At 27.5% G+C, this 6677-nt stretch overlaps 1 long non-coding RNA gene across 1 annotated transcript; it reads right to left on the reverse strand.

Moving 5' to 3' along the window:
* Positions 1-61: 61 nt before the first annotated feature.
* LOC109338772 lies at positions 62-769 on the reverse strand. The gene is made up of 2 exons (XR_002106590.1): positions 503-769; positions 62-301 (listed from the first exon to the last, which is right to left on the reverse strand). It is a non-coding gene; the product is annotated as an uncharacterized LOC109338772 (long non-coding RNA).
* Positions 770-6677: the final 5908 nt, after the last annotated feature.

The raw sequence follows: 6677 nt of genomic DNA on the forward strand, positions 1-6677 counted from the left end.
CACAAAAAAACAAAATGACCCCATGACCAAAGAAATTATGATAATTAGAAGGTTCAAGGTCCCATTTCATTATATAATAATTTTTATTCATTCTTTAATTAAAAAGGGTGGGTACAAGAACATCAACAATTATAGACACAAAGACATTTGTAGAACTTAGGTTCACCACTAATGCACACTCCATTGCCTTGATATTTTGTATAACAATCCTTTCGGCATGTTGGAAGATCGCAACCACTTGGATTCAACACGATCTGACATCTTTTTGTTTGAGCAACTACTTCAATTGTCATGAAAATACCTTAAAATCCAGTAACAAAGTTAGAATGGACAACAACAACCTAAATGAAAACGTAAGAAACAAGCCATTAAAATTTAAAAAACAAATGTTTCTCTATGATTACACATTACAAGTTTTGGTTTTATAAAACAAAGTATGATCACTTTTACAAATTAGATAAACATTAAGAAAATAGATATTATGGAACTATCTAGAGTAAACCTGCAAGCAAAAGGGAAAGGGTGAAAATTTGCATTGAAGTAAGCTTAGCCATCTCCCACAAACACTACACAACTTCAATAAAATTTCTTGGATCTTAATGTTTCTTTGCAGAATATAAGGATATAAGTGGGAGGTGATAACACTCATTTATATAGAAAATATAGTGAGAGAAAGGCTTGAAAACATCCATGAAATAATACTCTAATTCTTATTATAAGAGACTTCTAACTATATTATAGATACCAATAGAAATATTTACGTTTGTTGATTTTTTTCAAATATTATAACATTATAATCATAGTCTTATTTAATATTTTTCGTCAATTCATAGTTTCAATGACAAAAAAATAAAGATAATCAGAACTATTAATTGCACCAAATGGATAAAAATATTAAATATTTCTTAGAATATGTAAAATATCTTATAAAAAGGATCATGAGAACATTCTAAAATGTATCTTATAATTAGAATTACTAAAACACACTTTGGTACTTTTAGAAATTACCATTTCCAAAGAATTAAAAGTTATTGTATGTCCATACTACATGGGCCTCACAAAGATATGAAAAAAACTGCTCAAAGCATTGCCCCAAATCAAAGTTACAATAATACTCCCTCCATTCATTTTCTTTAGATGTTTAAGGTTATACACATAGTTTAAAAAAAATCATACATAATAATCGTATGTAAATTTAGGAAAGAATTGGAAAACAAATCATAATAATAAAATATATAAAACAAATGGAGTAAATGATAAGAATTTAAAATTGCAGACTACAATTGTGATTGAGTATTGAGAAATAAAAGAAAATGCATTAATTTAGTAATGTGCATTTCAAATGAGGTTCCTTAGAAATATTATGTAATTAATTAAATGCATTGATTATTATTTCAAATTATGCCATACTATTTGGAGAGAATTAAAAAGGTGTTTCCTTTTTGTTTCCTTTCCCATTTTTTTCTATGTTGGTAGGAAGGAACTGGTAAATTCATAGAAGAAATATTATTGAAGAATGTGATATATTATATTGCAATTTTTTATTAAATATAGAAATGTTTCCAAAAATTTTATAAATAAAAACCATTATGCTATTATTATTTTAAATAACAACAACTCAATGGTTTTATATTATTATGATAAAGGGTGGTCCACTATAAGAGAATTCTAACTAGTTGAGTATATGGAATGTAGATATTATTAGGGATGACAATGGATACCCGAACTCGTCGGTAGCTAGATCTGTCGGCACCTGCAAAAATTACCTACAACGGGTCGGGTTTGAGTCCATGCTTTTGGACCCGTGAGTAACGAGACCCGAGATTTTAAGACGCACTGTTTGATGGGTCTGTGCTTGAGAAATGAGATGCCCAGACTCATGGGTAGCAGAACCCACTATTCCTTCCAATATATATTGGAGGGGATCCACTTACTACAAGAGTAAGTTTCAACAACTTGTTTGAATTAGTGAGTGGATCTATACCATCAGATTTTCCTAGAATTGATGGCTAAAATGTGGAATATATGGATCCCTCTATATATATATATTGTTAATTCGTAAATATAATTGATATGTTGTTAAACAGTGATGTTACATTGTTGAGTAGTAATGTAATGTTATGTTGTTAATTTGTATGTTTAATATAATATTATGTTGATTGAACAAATCTTATTAAATCAATTTTACGTCATAATGTTAAAATAGTCAATATAAAATGTGATTAAAATTTGAAGTTATATATTATAATTTTTCTCTTGTTGATTACCTAAATAAAATATAAGGTTATAGTAAACAAATACACAATTACATATATTATTGGAAATTATTTTTAATATTTTTCAGTTTGTGGGTAGCAAACCTAGTGGGTATCGGCATGGGTCTGGTTCCAAAAATACAGCAACATGGTGGGTCCAAGTAATGCAATACCTAGATCTAACAAGTTCCATTGCCATCCCTAGATGTTATAACTTTATACCAGGGAGATTATATTTTTAGGATTTGAGTTCATGATTATATTATGATATTATAAATTAATTTAGTTTTTAATATATTTTAGTTTATAAATTAATTTAGTTTATAAATTAATTTTAGTTTATAAATTAATTTGTTAATTTCACTTTAAAATTAGATTATAAGTTGATTTTAATATTTTTAATTTAAACATTGGATGTTAAATAATTATTAAATTGATTATTATTATAATTAAAATTTAAAATAAAAAACAACCAATACAATTACTTAAATAATTCATTATACATATTTCATACAACAAAAACCCAATTAAGTAGCGTACTTAAGTAATCATCTATTTTTGCCCTTGGCAGGATATATCTCATGCCCAGTAGTGGTAATTGCATAAGTGAATTTGCTCTGTTAATCACTGTCAGTAATATGTTTAAGTGTATATTAGATTAGATTAATCATTATTTTCTTTCTGCATGAAGAACAAAAGCAAATTCAAAACAACTGTTTAGTGAATCAAGAATTATGTTAATCGATTAACACAAGTATTATTTTAATTGATTAAGCAACCATTTAATCTATTAAACCCAATATATTTTGAGAATATATTTTTTACTCGAATTGATACTTGAATCACCTATTCAACCCCACCTCTAGGTGAAATTAGAGCCCTTTTTAAACCACAACCACAATTTAATTCACTCCTAATTTCAATTTAATATTCTTTTTTTTTCTATCCTAGGGCACAAATTACTTATCCTTGACTCTCTCCTTCAATTCACTCTTGTTAATTTGCTTTTGTCCATGGTAGTTAAGCTTGGATATACTTTGTCCATGGTAGTTAAGCTTTGATATAGCTTATGCCATGGATGGTTAAACCTTATTGTCTTCATCTTCTTTGATTTCTTTATCATATAGCTTGCAAATCTCAATATTGATTGTTGATCAATTCATCCTCTTCAATTTATATTTTCTAAAGCTTTCAAAGCTCATCATTGATCATTGATCAATTCATCTTCTTCAATTTATTTTGCTTAGAGCTTGGAAAGCTCTTCATTCATCAATCCATTTTAGATTTCGTAAATATTTGCAACCACTTGAAGCTCTATTTGGTAGAGTTCATTTAATTATTATAGTTATTTCATTTTTAAAGGGATTATTTGTAACAAGCTTACAACTTAGTAAGCTTTAGCTTGAGGGTGGATATTAGAATATATGAAAATACCTTATAATATTATCTTAAATTATATTATAGATAATATCTGAGATTTTTGAATATCGATAGAATATCATTATTATAGATTAGATTTTTTTGAGTATCTTAGATGATTTCTTAGGATTTAGATTATCTTTATTTTATAATTTATTTTCTTATTTAATTAGGAGTCCATATTAGTTTAAATACAAGTTAATCGTAAGCCTTTTGTATGACATAAATATAATATCATCACATCCTAATTCATATTACTGTCAATAACTTGGTTCATAACTTGGTGTTTCATATCTACCATTGTCTAGCTACAATTAGTGCTTATATTCTTGTGTTGATCAAGTTTCTTTGCAACACTTCAGATGTCGTACTTACTATTGGTTAAACAATGGTGGTTCCTAGATGGTAATACTCTATAGTTCTTCCATAGTGATTATTATTCTCAAATTTGGTCCTTGTTGTTTGGTGTTGCATGTTGTGTGGACATCGTTCAATTCACCATTGTGAATGTAAGCATGCAAAAATATGATTATGATGAAGACAATGCTTAAAGCTTAAAGACATTGGACAAGGATAAATTAACTACAACAACATGAAGACTCATATTTAAGCTTCCAAAAATTATCATCAATGCTAGAGTAATCTATTTATTTTTAGGTCCTTGGATGAGCTTTCAATGGATAGAGTCTTAGTTTGGTGAACTTTATGATAAATCTCACATAATTAGAGTATGAACGTAATGCATATGATACTTTCACACATAACATGATTTAGCTGCATTTAGAATGTATATATGATTTTGATGCATTAATACTTATATCATTTTCAAAATCATGCTCCATGCATTTATCATTCAAATTGGGAACCCGTTAATCGATTAAGGACATGATTAATCGATTAAATCAATTTTTATTTTGGAATGTTAGACATTTTAAAGAAACGTTAATCGATTAAGTGGATATTTAACTGATTATCCCCAATAGAAAACAGTTCGAAACTGAATGGTATTTCACCATCCTTTCCCATAGGCAAACTAGAGCAAGAATACACAAGTGATACATAAACTTGATGCTAGATTGACACGAATTTTCAAGATTAATTTTATGAAAAGTAATAAAAACTTTCATGTGAAAAGAAAGAGTTTTATGAATCTTTTAAATAGTTTATTTTCAAACATTGAGTTCTTTCAAAGATTTTCCTTTTGTGACTCATACTCATTCAAAACTGACATTGACGATAGTGTTAAATTTATAGAATGTTTCTTTCTGTGTCAACAAATAAAATTTATAAGTTAATACATCTTATATTAGTATAGGGTTATGTCGAACCACAAGGAATTGTCTAATAGAATATTATTATAAACATGTTATATTACTAATAAAGTTTAAACATCTTTTGATTTGGTTTTGTTTATGAAATATTAACAAATAAACATAATCATAAAACAACTATTATAAACAAATTCTTGAGGACAAAATTGTTTGGAAATATGGAATTATTTCTCTAGTTGATTTTTGAAAACATTACAAGTTATGTGTTATACTTTTGGTTAATTCCACGCATCATTTCTAAATCCTTCATCTAGTGTCCTAGAGTGATAAGATGATTTTCAAACCTTATGTAATTGACTAAATAATAGTTAAGTGCTACTCGTCGGAGTAGGTTCTCACACCCTATTTCAGGCTCCATTAACTTTATTTAGCCTTGAACATAAGTTGCTTAAAATAGATGCTTGATGTGGCACATGAACTAAGGTGTAGGTTATATTTTTTAGTTCATCTGTCAACACTTTAGGAATAAGCATTTTGGATCTTTAAATCAAGTTTTAGGGGATCAAGCTAAAAACACTTTAAGAACTTCATAAAGAATCAAAAGTTAACCAATAAGTAATAACTTGAATGCATTGATTTCAAAAGATAAGTATGTAAAAATTGTACTCTTGACTGGTTTTGATGAAGAAGAGGTGTATGCAGACCTCCTGGTTTTGAAAACTACCAATTACTATTGAAAGAGTTTTTCTTGCTTGGTAAGGCAGTTAGTTTCTGATTCATTAATTTAATGACAGGTCGATTCTTTGCTCGCCATCTCGACTTTGCTCAAATAAATTCCAACACCAATATAAGGTTTCAAGAATGTTCCTTTTATCAAAAACTTTGCTTTATTGAATTATTAACAACTTCATACCATCTGGGCTTTGTTGGAATAAATTCCAATGCCAGTTTAATGATATGAACTCAGAAAATTAATACAAGTGATAATGAGTGATATTTAACTAGTTAGTGACTTTATTTATTTACTCCCTTTTAGGGTTCCTTTTAACCATACCATAAAAGTCGGTCTAATTTTATTAAATTAACCATACCATTTCTTATAAAAGGTTGGTATCAAAGAATAATAAAATGACAAAAGAATAAAGTTAGAAGTTAAATATACCACATCTTTCAAAGGGTTGGCATAAAGAATAAATAAAGCCATAAATAGATAGTTGCAGAATTTAAATGACAGAAAATAAATGTTAGTTGTGAAAATGTAAATAATTGAAAGTAAAAGTTAGTAGTTAGATCACTCATTATAACTGTGTATTTTTCCTGTTCACAAAGATACAACTTATGAATTAAATTGCACCTGGATTCAAAGTTTCTTTCTATGTCAACAAATAAAATTTATAAGTTAATACTTTACTGTTTTACATTTGCATCTCTTTCATGATTCAATTGTAGTATAGTATAGGGTTATGTCGAACCACAAGGAATTGTCTAATAGAATAATAGGGTTATGTCGAACCACAAGGAATTGTCTAATGGAATATTATTATAAACATGTTATATTACTAATAAAGTTTAAACATCTTTTGATTTGGTTTTTTTTATGAAATATTAAGAAATAAACATAATCATAAAACAAATATTATAAACAAATTATTGAGGAGAAAATTAATTGGAAATATGGAATTTTTTCTCTAGTTGATTTTTGAAAACATTACAAGTTACGTGTTATACTTTC

Source organism: Lupinus angustifolius, unplaced genomic scaffold, assembly GCF_001865875.1.
Source record: "Lupinus angustifolius cultivar Tanjil unplaced genomic scaffold, LupAngTanjil_v1.0 Scaffold_41_92, whole genome shotgun sequence".
Lineage (NCBI taxonomy): Eukaryota > Viridiplantae > Streptophyta > Magnoliopsida > Fabales > Fabaceae > Lupinus > Lupinus angustifolius.